Raw genomic sequence first — 17,602 nt, forward strand, 5'->3', positions numbered from 1 at the left:
ATTGGGAGAGGTGGTTCCTATTCCTCTTTCAGCTTTTTTGTAGTGACATGTAAACCCAACTCTGCAAAAATTTCAAGTCAGGAGAAGGCTGCTGTAGGATTAAGGAATATATAGACACTGTCCAGTGAACTATGCCGTTTTGAGAAATCCAAATGTGAACATGTGTCTTAATTTATCAAAAAAAATGTAATCACTGTGCCTAATGATCACAACACTAGTATAAAAGACCCAAGATTTACATAGCTGGTTTATACCATGCTGTAAACTTGATGATTGTGCAGTTTTACACTGCTGAAAATTATGCCAAAATATAATGATACAGATAGTACATTAAAGAGTGTTTACTCATTTTTACATGAGGAAAAGTTTCCTTTGTTTGATAAACAATCCATTTTGAATGATCATTTGCCATGTGAGATGACAAACTTTGCGAAATAAAACCAAACAGAGGAAAATGTTGACAACAGAAGTACCAACAACCTCACTTTGCGGACTGGTTACTTAAGAACGGAGGTATGTTCAAGGCTGTACAAAAGCATATGGAATAAAATTAGGAATGGAATCCTAACATTTTGAGTTTCACCACAGGATCTTAATTGCCTCTGGAGTTCATTACTCCATTCCAAGAAATGGAAACATCAGGAATTTTTTCAGAAACAAGGCTAACTTCAGATGCTGGGGTGGGTCTTCAGTGAAAGAACATGGAAACGAGAGAAAGAAGATGGGACATTAAGAAATTTCTGCAAATTAGAACTGCTTCTCCAAATTACCTCAGACTCTCCAAATTAATGTTTTTAACTTAAATCCAGAGAATATTTTGTAAAGTGAATAGAAAACTAGTAGCATGCCTACACAGATAGTAATTGAGGCAAATGCTGAAGGAGTGGGAAATCACTGACTTAAAAATCTTGAACTAGATTTATGGGGTTGCCAGTTAAATAACAAGAATGTCTGAGTTCCTAGCCTTTCTTCACAAGTCTCCCCTACCATTGTCAGCTTTAATCAAAACCTTTACCTTTAGTATAGGATTTATTTGCTCCAGCTTCTACAGTCCCCATAGATGCCTTTCCAGCTCTCACAAGACTACTCCTGCTGTGCTATACAGATCTTCGATTAGGTTTGCCATTTGCCAACTGATAGTAGGCAGTCCTCCACACTCAATGATTTGATGAGTGGAAGAAATGGCGAGAGAGCATCAGTAGTGACACTCTAGCAATTTCCCCAGTTTCTTCAGTAAAGACCTTCCAAAACTCTACCCAGAAATTACATCACATTCTCTGTGACACTGTAGGAATTCCCCCAGTATCTATGGTCTTTACAATAGAAACTGGGGAAATGTGATGTCACTCCCTGAAACTCCACCTTCCCCTGGCACTGCCCCTCAAATGATGGCAACAAATCTACAATATAGATCCTATCCTTCCCTTTTTCTAGTCTCTTGTTCTCTCAGTGGCAGGGGCTGTGGGAAAATATATCAGTAATAAAAGCCAAACAGAAAAGTCACCAACTACCTGATTGGCCCTCATCCAATAATGACCTACCCAGGTAGTTTAGACCGCCATCAGGAGGCAGCCCTCAGCCAGGAAGAGCTTAATAAGGGGCCATTCCGCATGGCTTTAATGTAGCAGAAGGCTTGCAAATTGTAAATGCTACTAATTTACAGTTCCGCAAGACGTCGCACACAATCTGCCACACTCCTGAAACAGTCCTGCAAAAAGCGATTCGTTGTAGCACTTAAAGGGAAATCGGGAAAAGTGGATTCACCCTCCCAAAAGTGCTACACTCTTGCAAACACTAGCGAAAAAGACCTGTGTGTTCCCATTGTTGCGGTTCCAACAAAGTCCCTCCCCCTGGCTCTCTCCTCCGAACTTCCGGCGAAGAGATCGCCATTTTTTTTTTTTCTTGGAGTGAGCAGAAAGCAACAAACCAGTGAGCCTTCATTCACCCAGCGAGGCTTCTCCAGCTACAGTCCCCCCATAGAAGTGCTTTAAGGCTCCCCTAAGTCCCCAAGCCCCCTTTTTCAAGTTCCCTTTATTTTCTGCCAAAAATCGCACCCGTTCAGGGGGAGGGATTCTTCTTTTCACTTGGGGGAGCGTGGTAACGATGAATCGCCAGCTCGCATGTCAGCTGCCAGCTAGGTGGGTCTCTCCGTTGCAACGAATTAACGCATATTCGTTGCAACGTGTTTTTTTTAAAAACCTGTTCTTAAAGGGAAAGGGGCTTTCCCGGAGCATGATAACAACCGCCCATTGGCTGTTCATTTGATTGACGGCCAGGGGTGGGACAAAGCACAGAAAAAATAACTTCCTGTCTAGCTATTTTTGCGAGACCGGAAACTTGTGGGAAACGAATGAAACGCTACTGGATTCCACTAAAAAAGCAGGTATGCGTAACACCGAGATTGCACTTTTAAAAATAGCGTTTCCGCTTTGTGGGACCAATTGGCAACATTGGTCCTTGTGCGGAAACACCCAAGGAGTCAGCTTTCCATCTCTAGCTTCCTGCCAGTTTCAGAAGTTTGCTTGGTAAAAGAGGAGCCAGCCTCAGAGTATGCCCTGCTGCCAGTAAGTTGTCCTGGCCTGATTCAACGGGGGGGGGGGGGGGACGGGACTGCGGCAGCCTCTACAAGCCTTCTGAAGGTGGGGGACTGCAGAAGGCCCAGAAATACCCTCCTGCCAGCCTTTTGGGATTCAGGGTGTTGATGAAATGCCTTGGGAATGTTTATTCACGAGTAAATGATGTCCCTCATCCAGGAATGGCCTACCCTGGTTGTTTTGCCACAATCAGGAGTCAGCCCTCACCCAGGAAGGGCTTAACAAGGGGTCAGCTCACATCTCCAACTTCTGGCCAGTTTCAGAAGTTTGCTGGTTAAAAGAGGAGTTGGTCTACGAGCATGCCCAGCTGCCAGTAAGTTGCTGTGGCTGCTTTCAAGTAAGCAGTGTATGAAGGGAGCTGGGGCAGCCTCTGCATGCCTTCTGGAGGTGGGAGATTGCAGGAGCCCCAGAAACAGCTGCCCTGCTGGCCCTGTGGGACCCAAGGTGCCTAAGAAAAACATTCTGCCCTGGGAATGTTTACTCATGAGTAAGTCATGTGAGATTTGCAATCTGAGAAGGGAGGAATGCTTTGGGGGGTAGCCATCGCAGGCAATTGCAACAGGGAAAATAATACTGATGCGGGTGGGACTGGGAAGATGTAGACTGCCCCTTTCCATATGGCTACCACCTTAATCTTACTGCAATCTTCCCGAGAGTTGTTTTTATAACCTTTTCACTGCTCAAAGGAGTCTCAGATTGGCTTCCCTTTCTCTCCCCACAACAGACACCCTGTGAGGTAGGTGAGGCTGGGAGACCTCTGAGAGAACTGATCTGTGAGAACAGTTTCTAATAGTACTGTGATTAGCTCAAGAGTAGAGGAACAAGGAATCAAATCCAGCTTGCCACCACTTCTCTTAATGACTACACCAAGCTAAATAAATTGCCATTGCCTTAAAGAGATATCACTAGAGAACAGGCAGAAGAAGCTGTTGCAGGAAGATGGTGTAAGTCCTTTTTTACTTGACTATGGGATTCATTCCCTTTAAATTTGAACCTTCTGGCCTATGACTTCTGAGAACAATCCAAGGAGGGAGAGACTCAGGTATTTCCTTTGTGGAGAGGTGATTGTGTGATTAATAAGGTTTGCTATTTCAGAAGAAAGGAATATTTTTGTCTTCTATGTTTTTTATCTCTCTCTCTTTGTGTGTGTGTGTCACTAAACATTATAAAGTTGAACTTGCATGCAGCCAACTCACTCCCTACCTGATTGGCCCTCTCGGGGTATGCCGCCAATAGGGAGAGAGCACTCGGCCAATGAGAACCAATCAGGTCAAATTGCATGCAGACAGCAAGGAAAAGCCTCTACCCCAGGAATGTTTACTTAAGAATAAGGGCCAATCAGCTTAAATTTCACTCTACTAATGAGGACCAATCAGGTCAAATTGTGTGCAGACAGCCATGAATGGCCTCTACTCTGGGACTGTGTACTCATGTGTAAGTCATGGGCCTTAAACAGGAAAACCGAATGAGTTCGCTCTCTGCCTCCAGTGTTCTGCCACTGTAAGAAGTCTGCTGGGTGGAAGAGGAGCTGCCCTGCTGCCAGTAAGTTGCCCTGGCCTCCTGGCCTCTTTCAACTTGGAGGACATGGGGAGGGGGTGTGAGCTACCTCTTGATGTAGCCTCTGTGTGCCATCTGGAGGGGGGGGGTCTGCGGGAGGCCCAGAAATGCCCTCTGGGACTCAGGACATACAGCTATTTTTGATTTAATCTGATATTTAACTGAACTGAATAATGTATGGACTGAAATGTGTTCAGTTCTTTAAGCAAATTTTGCAATCAATTGAATATTTTCATTAAAGGAAGAAACTGTGATATGTTTATGAATTATTTATTGTTTATTGATATTAGCAATTACTGCCTCCCAGCATTCTCTTTGTTTCCCACCTGGAGCCTGGCATCCCTGCACCTCCATGGGATCCCAAGCCTGGGCTTTTCTCCAGGGGGGGCTGATCTTTGTTGCCTGGAAATGACCTGCAATTCCAGCAAATCCCCAGCTCCCAACCTCTCCCATCCTGCAACCTCTCTGCCACAGAGTTCCTGCCCTCCTAAGGAAGCCCCTTCATTTCCAGGAGCCTGTAGAAGAGTTGTCATAGTAGAGTCCCCCCCCCCTTCAAATACAGCCATTTTTCCCTGGGGAGCTGATCTCTATAGTCCAATTCCAGGAGATTTCCAGGCCACAGCTGGAGGTTGGTGCCCCTGGGTCAGGAATGTTCCTTGAGGTTTGGAGGCAGGGCTTTTGCCATGTCGCCAGCCCCCAGGAAAGCCACAGTGCAGGCATGCATCCAGCACCCATGGTATTCCTGGGTACAACGGGCTTTGCCTCTAAGTTAAGGTGACCAGATTGTCCCACTTTTGGAAGGACATCAGGGGGTACCTGGCAAATTGTACTTACGTTGAAATTTAAAAATATATATTACAGTACTATTTTTGCATTCTATGCGTTCTATGAAAAATTTTGTTGCTCCATATAGACCAAATGTTTAATCAAGATCCCGCCCGGTCAATGGTGTCCTGCTTTACCAATGTTAAAATCTGGTCACCTTACTCTAAGTCAGGGATAGTCAAACTGCGGCCCTCCAGATGTCCATGGACTACAATTCCCAGGAGCCCCTGCCAGCATTTGCTGGCAGGGGCTCCTGGGAATTGTAGTCCATGGACATCTGTAGGGCCGCAGTTTGACTACCCCTGCTCTAAGTAGTTCATAATCTCAGCATTGACACTATAGTGAAAAGAAGACTTTTCTACCTGTAGAGTCCTTAGGCTGATTGTTGCCTGAGTGATATTGCTAAGAAAATAGAAATTGTCAAGCCACTCATTTAAATGCTAAGGAAGTCTTATTTCCAAGGGCTTTAGTACTATGTGCTCTTTTTCTTTATCGGCAAGTGTAATATACATTAATTATAGTAGGTGATTTTAGCTTGATATTTAAATCAGGTAATTTATATCTAAAGCTGCTACAAAAATTGTGAGTAGTGAAAAACACATGAATATTCCAAGCCTTTTGTTAATTCTTCACATTCCCAAAGTGATCTGGTGGTGGTGGAGGAAGAATGAATACTAGCATAAGGTTGCCAACTTCCAGGTGGGGACTGGAAGTCTCCCAGAATTACAACTAATCCCCAGACTACAGAGATCTGTTCCTCTGGAGAAAATGGCTGCTCTGGAGGGTGGTCTTTCCCCTTCCAAACCGTGACCTTTCCAGGCTCCACACCCCCCATCTCTAGAAATTTTCCCAACTTGGAATTTGCAGTCCTACTGTATCAGCCTTACACACAATAAGAACTACCCACCCCACAAAAAGGTGTAGTGCATTGGCCCTCATGGTTTTCCATACTAGGAAATGCTGGAATTCAGGGCCAAACTACATATTACTGCAGACTCAAGTCCAACCCAGGGCCACTGAAGCCATGTTAGAGGAGAATTTAGCCATTTTAAAATTGCTGCAGTGGCACTATGCAATCTTGTCTCCCCACTGCCCCATGCTTTTTCATGTGCTGAAACATTAGGGTGGGAAGCTTTTGGCATGTTAAAAAGTGTGGAATGGGTAAACAAGATTGCTTGTTGCTGCTATATTCTGGAATTAAGTGAGCCCTTGCAGCAGTTTTTAAACAGCTAAATTTCCCTCAGTGATGTCAGCAGGTTGGATTTGTGTACATTGTAATGCATAATTTGGCTCAGCCTTTTAGGAAGAACACTTTCACTTTCCAGTTCAAAATTTGACTTTTACTGACAGCTAGGTCCAGTTCTAGACTTTCTTCTGATACATCTTGGTGGTTCAGACAAAACTGCCAGTTGGCTAGTATGAGCATCTCCTTTGGTGAGACTACTTTCCTCCCTCTCTGCCATTGTGCTCTTTAAGCTGGGTCTTCTCAGAACTCAGAAATGGGGTCCATAAATCATCAGCTATGCCCTGCTTCACCTGAAGCAGCACTCAACATCTCCATTTTCTTTCCCAAAGTAACACTCATATTCTCCATCTGGTGAAGTGTTACCACATTCCTTCCTGGCTTCATCATGGTGTCCTTTCATTCTCCTGCCCAGCTCAGGTACCACCTCCTCAGTTCCTGAAGGACCAATTCTCCATCCCTCTCCCAATTTGGTGTAGTGGTTATGAGTACGGACTTCTAATCTGGTGAGCCGGGTTTGATTATGCACTCCCCCCACATGCAGCCAGCTGGGTGTCCTTGGGCACAGCACTGATAAAGCTGTAATATTGGGGTTCTCTCAGCCTCACGTACCTCACAGATTGTCTGTGGTGAGGACAGGAAAGGAAGGTGAACGTCAGCCGCTTCGAGACTCTGTCACATAGAGAAATGCGGCATATAAGAACCTACTTCTTCCTCTTCTTCCTCCCCAGTTGCCCCTGTATCTGGTTCAACCAGGCTGGTTCCTTTGTCCTAGTTGTTTCTCCTTAGCTGCCTGCTGCCTTGTTTCCATGGATTTTCTGGTCTGAATCAGATAGAGCCTGCTTCTCAGATGGCTCTCCTTGGCTATTGCTGCCTAGGCGGAGCCTCCTCTTCTCTCTTCAGTGGGAGACTCAGTGGAGGCTCAGGGGCTTTACGCACCGGGATCTTTGTAGCAAATTGGTCACTGAATGAAAATTCGCCATTTAAAATAGTGGAATTCGTCGTTATGCATACCTGCCTTTGTAGTGGAATCCAGTTGCGTTTTGTAGCGTTTCCCACAGGCTTCTGGTCTCGGCAGAAATCGCTAGAAAGGAAGCGCTATTGCCGAGCTCGTCCCGCCCCTGGCCGTCAAGCAGCCAATGGGCAGCCGTTAGCATGCTCCCAAACAGCCCCTTTCCCTTTAAGAAAGGTTTTTTTTAAAAAAAAAACAGACCCATTGCAACGAATCTGTGTTAATTCGTTGCAACGGAGAGACCCATCCAGCTGCCTGGTGTATTTGAGCTGTCGTTTGATCGTTGCCACGCTCCCTCCGAGTGAAAAAAAAAATCCCCCCCCCTCTCATGGGCCCGATTTTCAGCTACTTGAATGTGTAAAAAATAAAGTGAAAATACATCAGCAAACGGGCTTCTCTGTTCTTTGTGCTTAGTGACTGAAGGGGAGGGAATGAAGCCGGGGAAGCCTCTAAACTGAAAGAGGCTCACTGGTGCGTTTATCCCCGCTCGCTCGGAGAAAAAAAAAATGGCGATCGCTTCGCCGGAAGATCAGAGAAGAGAGCCAGGGGGAGGGACTTTGTAGAAACCGCAACAATGTTAATGCACAGGTCTTTTTCGCTAGTGTTGCAGATTGGTTGCAGGACTGTATCGCTTTCCGGAGGGTGAATCCAGTTTTGGGGATTTCCCTGAAAGCGCTACAAGGAAGCGCTTTTTGCAGATTGGTTTCAGGTGTGTGGCAGATTGTCGACGACATTGTGCAAAACAGCAAATCAGTAGCGTTTTCAATTGGCAACCATTGTGCTATTTTGAAGGCGTGCAAAAAGCCCCTCACTGTTTTGGCTCAATTCCTCCCTGGGGATTTTTGGCAGAGGTTCTTCTCCAGGCCATGATGCTGCTGAATTCTGTGACACTGGCAAGATTCCTAGCATCAACGGTGTTCATGAGCATATTGGGAAGATTGGTGCTATGGGTTGAGTTCCCCAAACTTAATGGTTCCTTGTACGATTTGTGACATTGCATTTATCATCGGTCTAAGTTAAATTAACGGTAATATTTAGTGCAATTCTGTTCTAATCAAACACTGTTGTTTTATTCTCTCTTTAGGTACCTGATTTTATAGGTTTAGTTTTTTTGACAGAACTGTCTTTTAAAAAATCATTCCTATTTTTACTTAGCATTTATAATTTAGACTGCTACTTTTGCTGTTCATCCCATGTTCATTCTATGCTTACATGTTTCTATTAAACTGTATTTCTGCAGTTTAGTTTATTTAGGTAGTCTATTTAGGTAGTTAGCTAGCTAAGTTCGACCTGTAGCTTTTAGGGCTTATATCAATCACAATCAGCAGTTAGTATGGGTGGGGCTAAGCGTGCTAGAGATACAGAGGATTTGGACACCCAGCCTTCCCAGAAACAGACAAAAACAGCCTTCCCAGAAACAGATGATTTCTATTCTGTTCCAACGAAGAACAGATTTACCCCTTTAGCACAAAAGACTGCCATCTCATTGGACAGTTCGGTAAGCCCTGGGTTAGATGGCACTGTCCCAGTAGAGTTGTATCCCAATGTTATGGTCTCATCTGATAATTCCCTACTAGGTATTGAGCCTATATTGGGTGACTCGGTAAATGATAACTGTGGATTGATTTTAAAGCTGGTGGCAAGAACTGTTGACTTAATTTTTACAGGGATGAAGGATATTGATACAAAACTAGCGTAGATAAACAAAAACGTATTAACCACCCATGAATCCTCTGACAGGAATGCTTCAATTTGGAGTAAAGAAGTTAATGCCACCACAAATCATTATAAGGAATCTGATACAAATGAGCAACAGCAAAAATTAGTTCTTCAACGGACTAAAATCTGTTTATCAATCTTTAAATACAGAAATATTCCCCCTCCCTGGCTGTCAAGTCACCAAATTAAAAAACACCTGACCCTCTTGCTAGGACTAAGTATTAATCAGATTGACTTGATCTCCTATGAAATTTTAAATGTCTCTAAAACTTCACAAAGAGTAATTTTAAGCTTTAGGGGACCATACTCCCATCCCTACTGTTAAATCGGCGGAGCTACCTCCAATCCAAGGGAATAATTCCTTCAAGAGTATATTTAAACCTCTTTACTTTCCCACTGTTGACATCCTTTCAAAAGACAGATTACTACAATAAAAAAGCTAGGAACTTGAAGGAACCCAATGGACCCCAACATCAAAAGCTCCCATGAGGAAAAAACAGCAAATACTAGGGAAGAAATGCCTAACTTTGAACAGAATCTTCTAAAAGTACTCTTGGATTCTGAAAATAAAGAACTCCGTTTGCATGACAATTCCCTAGAGGAAAATGTGTTGTCCGCTTTCCCCCTGCTTTCTCCTGAACTCCAAACTAATATAATAACCAAACTAAATAATTTAAGTAACAAACTGTCAAAGATAATAAAACCTCACTCACCTATGCCTTCCCTAACTCCATCAATTCAAATGGAGCAAGATCTCCCACTAATTGAGTTAATTGATCTAACTGACACACATAATAGCGTGACACACATAATAGTATGGAGGTAAGGGTAACTAATGAAATCCAAGTGCTCCCCCCCCATTCTAACACGTTGACCCAGTGTAAACTACGTTCTGTCAAAAATGGATGTGTAGTTCTAGATACCACTTTCAGTACTATTGAAACATTGGCAACAGATGTTCAACCTGGAAGCTCCTCTATTCACTCAACGACTCCAGTAACTGACTCAAACTGACTAGAATTCATACCTTCATGCTCTACCCTACAAATACTGGCATGGAACATTGCAGGATGGCATATTAAGAGGGGAGATACTGACTTTTGTTCATTCCTCCAATCCTATGATATAATTCTCCTCCAGGAAACTTGGGTTCTAGGTGAAGTCCATTTACAAGGATGCTACAATTTTTGCACCCCAGCCCTGGCATCACAAGGAAGAGGTAGAAACCGAATGGGCCTCTGCTTCCTTGTGAAAAGAAATCTTAAAGAAACAATATCATATATAGGTGATGCCCCCCATATGTCCAAGCTTTCTTAATTAATGCCAATCCAAGTATTATCTTAGTTAATGTCTATATTCCCCCAATCTTGGAGGCTACTGAGGGATATTCAAACTGGGAAGAGGTGACGCATTATATTGCAAGCCTCAAAAGAGACCATGCACAGGCTGAATTAGCCCTTATTGGAGATTTCAATGCTAGACTAGGAACCAAGTACCTAACAAATTCAAATCCAATAGGAATCAATAATAGATGTCTTTATCATGGAATAGCCCCAAAATCCAACAGGGCGAGCACAAATTTTATCAAATTGTGCTCTGATATGAATTTAAAAATTCTAAATGGCTCTAAAAAATTCCCAAACTCAAATGAGTATACTCATCTTTCGATTAGAGGTAATAGCGTCATCAATTTCGTTTGTGTCTCCTGGTCCCTTGTTAGTCAGATCAGCAACTTTGTAGTTGGCAGTCAAACAGAAAGTGACCACATGCCTCTAATTCTCTCAGTTAAGATAGAATTGATGGACTCCTATTCAAAGGTAGACTCTGTAACTTTAGACTATCCCCTGAATTTTAGAAAATTAACTTGGGCTCCAATCTTGGTCCCTCAGATTGAGCAAGTGATAAATTCCCCCCAAATGCAAGATTTGAGACATAAGCTCCTAACAGCAGACTCCATTAACTCTATTTTGCAACTCCATGAGTCAGTAATTGGGCTTTTTTATCATCTATCAAAACCACCTAATAACATCCCAACCCCTACTTGGTTTGATAAAGAATGCTTATTGAAAAAGAAACTATTAAGGCACTATTGCATGCTATTCAATAAATCAAGATCTCTCGATAACCAATCCCACTATCTCAGAGCTAAAGGCGAATACCAGTATGTTGTTGCTAAAAAAAAAATCAAGTTCCACAACTGGGAATCATTATTATTATTTTATTATTATTATTATTAGATTTGTTACCCGCCACTCCCTTGCGGCTCGTGGCGGGTTACAACAATATAAAACCCCATAAAATCCATTAAAATCCAATTGACACATCTGCAATTAATAATCTACCTGGCAAGAGCGGCTAATCGACTACCCATTCCCCCACTAGCAGGTGGAGAGGGGATACTGATGGTACCCGTCTCTAATCCCAATCCTCAGGTCCCGGGGGGGCATAGATGTTAAGCCTGGTCTCAACCGTAAACCTGGCAGAAGAGTTCCGTCTTGCAGGCCCTGCAGAATGATGGAAGGTCCCGCAGGGCCCACAGCTCTCCCGGGAGCTCATTCCACCAGGCGGGGGCCAGGACCGAAAAGGCCCTGGCCCTGGTCGAGGCCAGGAGTGCTTCCCTAGGGCCGGGAACAACCGACAGATTTTCACCCACAGAACGTAAGGCTCTGCGGGGGGCATAGGGCGATAGGCGGTCCCTGAGGTATGTGGGTCCCAACTCGCGTAAAGCCTTGAAGGTTAGAACCAAAACCTTGAACCGGATCCGGGCAGCAATTGGCAACCAGTGCAGCTGCCTCAGCACTGGCTGAATGTGGGCCCTCCAAGGTGTACCAGTGACGACCCTAGCAGCTGTGTTTTGCACTAGCTGAAGTTTCCGGATCAAGGACAAGGGAAGGCCTGTGTAGAGTGAGTTACAGAAATCTATTCTGGAGGTGACCGTTGCATGGATCACTGTGGCTAAGTGTTCGGGGGACAGGTAGGGCGCTAGTAGTCGGGCCTGGCGCAGGTGGAAAAATGCCTGGCCCGCTACTTTTTTGACCTGCGCCTCCAAAGTCAGGGAGGCGTCAATGATCACACCCAGGTTCCTGGCCTGGGACGCAATGGTAAGGTGCATCCCTCCCAGGGTGGGTAAGCGCACTTCCTGATCCCGCCCCCTACGTCCCAGCCACAGGACCTCCGTCTTGGAGGGGTTGAGTTTCAGGCGACTCTGCTCGAACCATTCTGTCACCACTTCCAAACATCTGGCAAATGGTTCCGGGGGAGAGTCCGGGCGACCGTCCATGAGGAGATAGAGCTGGGTGTCATCAGCGTACTGGTGGCAACCCAGTCCAAAACTCCGCACCAGCTGGGCCAGAGGGCGCATAAAGACGTTAAATAATGTGGGGGAGCGGACCGCACCCTGTGGGACTCCACATGGAAGTCTGTAGGAGCGCGAGAGCTCATCCCCCACTGCTACCCTCTGGGTCCGGTCCTGGAGAAAGGAGCGTATCCAGCGTAAAGCTGTGCCCCGTATCCCCGTTTCGGCGAGGCGGTGGACCAACAATTCGTGGTCCACGGTGTCAAAAGCGGCCAACAGGTCCAGAAGAACCAGCACTGCCGATCCGCCCCTATCCAGCTGGCGGTGGAGATCATCCAACAGGGCGACCAGCACTGTCTCCACCCCGTGGCCAGGTCGGAAACCAGACTGATATGGATCGAGTGCCGAAGTTTCTTCCAAGAATGCCAGGAGCTGGTCTGCCGCGGCCCTTTCAACCACCTTGCCCAGGAACGCCAAGTGCAATACCGGGCGGTAGCTGTCTGGGTCCCGCGGATCCAGCATAGATCTTTTCAGGAGAGGGCGAACCACTGCCTCCTTCAGCTGTTCAGGGAACTCCCCGGAATCCAGGGAGAGATTGACAATATCCCTGAGCTGGCCTCCTATCTTCTGGCCACCTCCCTTGAGGAGCCATGACGGACAGGGGTCGAGGGGGCACGTGGTCACCCTGACCGAACCTAGCAGCTCGTCCACTTCGGGTAAGGAAAGCCATCTGAAGCCATCGAACGTCACCTCCAAAGGCGGCCAACGGGTCTCCAGTTCGTTTACTGTATTAACTGGGGCGGGAAGAGCGCGGCGGAGCGACGAGACTTTGTCCTCAAAATAGCTCATTAAAGCCTCACAGCCTAGTTCTAATTTCCTACTATTTTGGCGCCCCTCAAGGGCGGTAAGGGATCTAACTGTCCTAAATAGTTGGGCCGGGCGAGAGCTTGCGGACGCGATTTCCGTGGCAAAAAATTCCCGTTTTGCAACTTTCACCGCCATCTCAAACGCCCTCATAAGCGTGCGATGAGATGTTCTCGTAGCTTCGTCGCGAGTCCTCCGCCACACTCGCTCCAGTCGTCTCACTTCCCTTTTTCTCTCCCGGAGCTCCCTGGTATACCAGGGTGCCCGTTTGAGTCGAGGGCAGAGAAGACGTTTAGGGGCGATCTCATCTATAGCAGCCGATAGGCGGGACTGCCAGTCCGCCATCAGGGCCGCCAGGGAGTCGCCAGGAGGCATCGGGTCCCGCAGAACATTCCGGAATCCAATTGGATCCATGAGTCTCCGCGGGTGGGCTAAAATACGCCCGCTGCCCAACTGGGGGCGGGTGGTATCCTGAGCCGGGCCCGCAGGGCATAGTGGTCTGACCACGGCACATCCAAAGCTGTATCCAGATCCACTTCTATCCCAGCGCCGAAAATCAAGTTGAGTGTGTGTCCGGCGTGATGGGTGGGCCCAGCAACAAATTGCGAAAGTCCTAGTGTTGCCATGGATGACACCAGGTCTCCGCCATGGACTGGAGAGGGCGCGTCCGCGTGGACATTGAAGTCACCCAGGATCAAAAGCCTGGGGTACTGCAACGGCCAGGCGGCCGCCGCCTCCAGAAGGCGGGGCAGGACATCTGGCGGCGCATTGGGCGGGCGGTATACCAACCAGATAGCCAGACTCTCGACCGAGTCCCATCCAATACCGACACACTCCACCCTCTCGATTTCCGGCGCTGGGAGAGCCCTGTGGGTGAGAACCTCCCGGACCACAATAGCCACCCCCTCCCCTTTTATGGGTCCGAGATTGTTGGAGGACCGAGTAACCTGGTGGGGCTAGTTCTCTCAGGGCCACTGTCTCGCCTTCCCTCCCCCAGGTCTCGGTCACACAAGCAAGGTCCGTCTTCGACTCCACGATAAAATGTTGCAGAGTTGAGGCTTTGTTCTTAATCGACCTTGTGTTGCACAAGACCAATGTCGGATCCTGTACCCTAGCCTCCACCCTCACATTCCTGGAGATGGGCCGGAGGTTAGAAGGGGATCGGGCACACCCAGGACGCCGACCGTGTCTCCACGACCGGGCCCTATACAGGACACCAGTGCTCCCACCCCTTCTCTTGTCCAACCTCCTCCCCTCGCTGTAACGCCCCTGGCCCATGATCGTTGAAATCCCAGCCCCAGTATAACCCCCCCCTCTGTTTGGGCCTCCCTCTCCATACCCCTTGCTCCCAGAGAGATAACCAGTTAATCTCCTATCTACACTCCCACCTGGCTGCACTAATCCCACCCTAACCTGCCCTACCCTATTTAACTAACCACCCAACCCTCCCTCCCCCACCCTACTCTGCCTAGCAGCTGGTGGGTCCAAGCTATACTGCAAGGGTGGGATCCCGCCTGCAAGGGGTTCTCCCAACCCTTAAAGCACTAAATTCATCTGATAACCCGATATTCTGGAGAACTGTGACCAATGCCTTAACAAACAAGTCAAATAAAACTGTATGTCCTATTCCAGCTACCAAATGGATGGACCATTTTTCCACATCGTTCACATTACCATCTTCACTAGCCCCTCAACTGTCCATTGGACAATCCTCTTCCTTTCCCTGTTGGCCAAACGTTGAACCTGCTGAGATTTCTGAACTGATGAAATCTCTGAAACCTTATAAGTCACCCGGTCCAGATGGGATCCCTCCAGACTTGATTATTCATTATGCTGACTGGTGGGCAGTGCCTCTAGCACATCTGTTTACAAAAATCAACCAAACGGGACTAATTTCAGATTCATGGCTAAATTTTATCATAACCTCAATATGTAAAGGAAAAATTGACCCCATCAGTTTATTGTCAGCTGTAGGTAAACTCTTTGCAAAAATTTCTGGCCACTAAACTTATAAACTGGACCTCCAACAATTACATCATCGGGCCAGAGCAAATAGGGTTTAGGAAGGGATACACTACCTTAGATCATTGTACTGTTTTAGCTTTTTAAAGCCAGAAACCCCCTTCAAGGATCGCTGCCTTGTTGTGGCAAGGGGGCTTGCATAGCTCAGTGAAGCTATGAGCTATGCCATGCAGGGCCACCCAAGAGGGACAGATCATAGCAGAGAGCTCTGACAAAAGGTGATTCACTGCAGAAGGAAATGGCAAACCACTCCAGTATCATTGCCATGAAAACTCTATGGATAGGTTCAAAAGACAAAACAATATGACGCCGGAAGATGAGCCCCTCAGGTCAGAAGGTGTCCAATATGTACTGGGGATGAGCAGATGGCTAGTACGAGTATTTCCAGAATGAATGAAGTGACTGGGCCAAAGCCGAAAGGACACTCAGTTGTGGATGGAACCGGAGGTGAAAAGACAGTCCGATGCTGTAAAGACTTTTTTTTCTATAGGAACCTGGAACGTCAGATCCATTAATCAAGGCAAGCTGGACGTGGTCAAACAAGAGATGACAAGACTGAACATTGACATTTTAGGAATTAGTGAACTAAAATGGACAGGAATGGGTGAATTTAATTCAGATGACCATCAGGTATACTACTGTGGGCAAGAATCTTGCAGAAGAAATGGAGTAGCCTTCACAATCAATAAAAGAGTAGGAAAAGCAGTCTTGGGATACAATCCCCAAAATGACAGAATTATCTCAGTTTGAATCCAAGGCAAACCTTTCAACATCACAGTAATCCAGGTCTATGCCCCAACCACTGCAGCTGAAGAGGATGAAGTTGACCAGTTCTATGAAGCCCTATTACAACACCTTCTAGAAGCAATGCCAAAAATGATGTGCTTCTCATCATGGGGGATTGGAATGCTAAAATAGGAAGCCAAAAGATAACTGGGATAACCAGCAAGTTTGGCCTTGGTGTACAAAATGAAGCAGGGCACAGGCTGGTAGAATTTTGTCAAGAGAATACAATGGTCATAGCAAACACTCTTTTCCAACAACCCAAGAGACGACTCTACACATGGATATCACCAGACGGTCAACACAGAAATCAGATTGACTATGTGCTCTGCAGCCAAAGACGGAAAAGTTCTATACAGTCAGTAAAAACTAGACCAGGAACTGATTGTGGTTCAGATCATCAGCTTCTTGCTGCAAAATTAAGGCTTTAATTGAAGAAAGTAGGGAAAAAGCACTAGGCCACTCAGGTATGAACTAAATCATATCCCTGAGGAATATACATTAGAGGTGACAAATAGATTTAAAGAATTAGATCTGATAGACAGAGTGTCTGAAGAACTGTGGGCAGAGGTTCGCAACATTGTACAAGAGGTAGCAACTAACACTATCTCAAAGAAAAAGAAATGCAAGAAAGCAAAATGGCTGTCTGAGGAAGCTTTACAAATAGCTGAGGAAAGAAGGGAAGTGAAAGGCAAGGGAGAAAGAGAAAGATACACGCAACTGAACGCTGAATTCCAGAGACTAGCTAGAAGAGATAAGAATGCCTTTTTAAATGAACAGTGCAAACAAATAGAAGAAAACAATAGAATGGGGAGGACCAGAGATCTTTTCAAGAAAATTGGAGATGAAGAGAACATTTCATGCAAAGATGGGCATGATAAAGGACCAAAATGGTAGGGACCTCACAGAAGCAGAAGATTTTAAAAAGATGGCAAAATTATACAGAGGAACTATACAAGAGCGAGCGTAACATCCCTGATAACCTCGATGTAGTAGTTATTGACCTGGAGCCAGACATCCTAGAATGTGAAGTCAAATGGGTCTTAGGAAGTCTGAGCAACAATAAAGCTAGTGTTGGTGACAGCATTCCAGTTGAACCATTCAAAATCTTAAAAGACGATGCAGTAAAAGTGCTACACTCAATATGCCAGCAAATCTGGAAAACTCAACAATGGTTACAGGATTGGAAATGGTCAGTTTACATTCCAATCCCAAAGAAGGGCAATGCCAAAGAATGTTCAAACTACCGCACCATTGCACTCATTTCTCATGCTAGCAAAGTTATGCTCAAAATCCTACAAGCTAGGCTCCAACAATATGTGGACCGAGAACTTCCAGAAGTACAGGCAGGATTTCAAATAGGCAGAGGAACTAGAGATCAAATTGCCAACATACGTTGGATCATGGAGAATGCTAGGGAGTTCCAGAAAAACATCTACTTCTGCTTCATTGACTATGCTAAAGCCCTTGATTGTGTGAAGCACAACAAATTGTGACAAGTTCTTAAAGAGATGGGTATACCAGAGCATCTTATTTGTATCTTGAGAAACCTATATGCAGGTCAAGACGCAACAGTGAGAACCGAGCATGGAATCACTGATTGGTTCACAATTGAGAAAGGAGTTCGGCAAGGCTGTATACTGTCGCCTTGCCTATTTAACTTGTATGCGGAGCACATCATGAGAAAG

Source organism: Paroedura picta, chromosome 3, assembly GCF_049243985.1.
Source record: "Paroedura picta isolate Pp20150507F chromosome 3, Ppicta_v3.0, whole genome shotgun sequence".
Taxonomy (NCBI): domain Eukaryota; kingdom Metazoa; phylum Chordata; class Lepidosauria; order Squamata; family Gekkonidae; genus Paroedura; species Paroedura picta.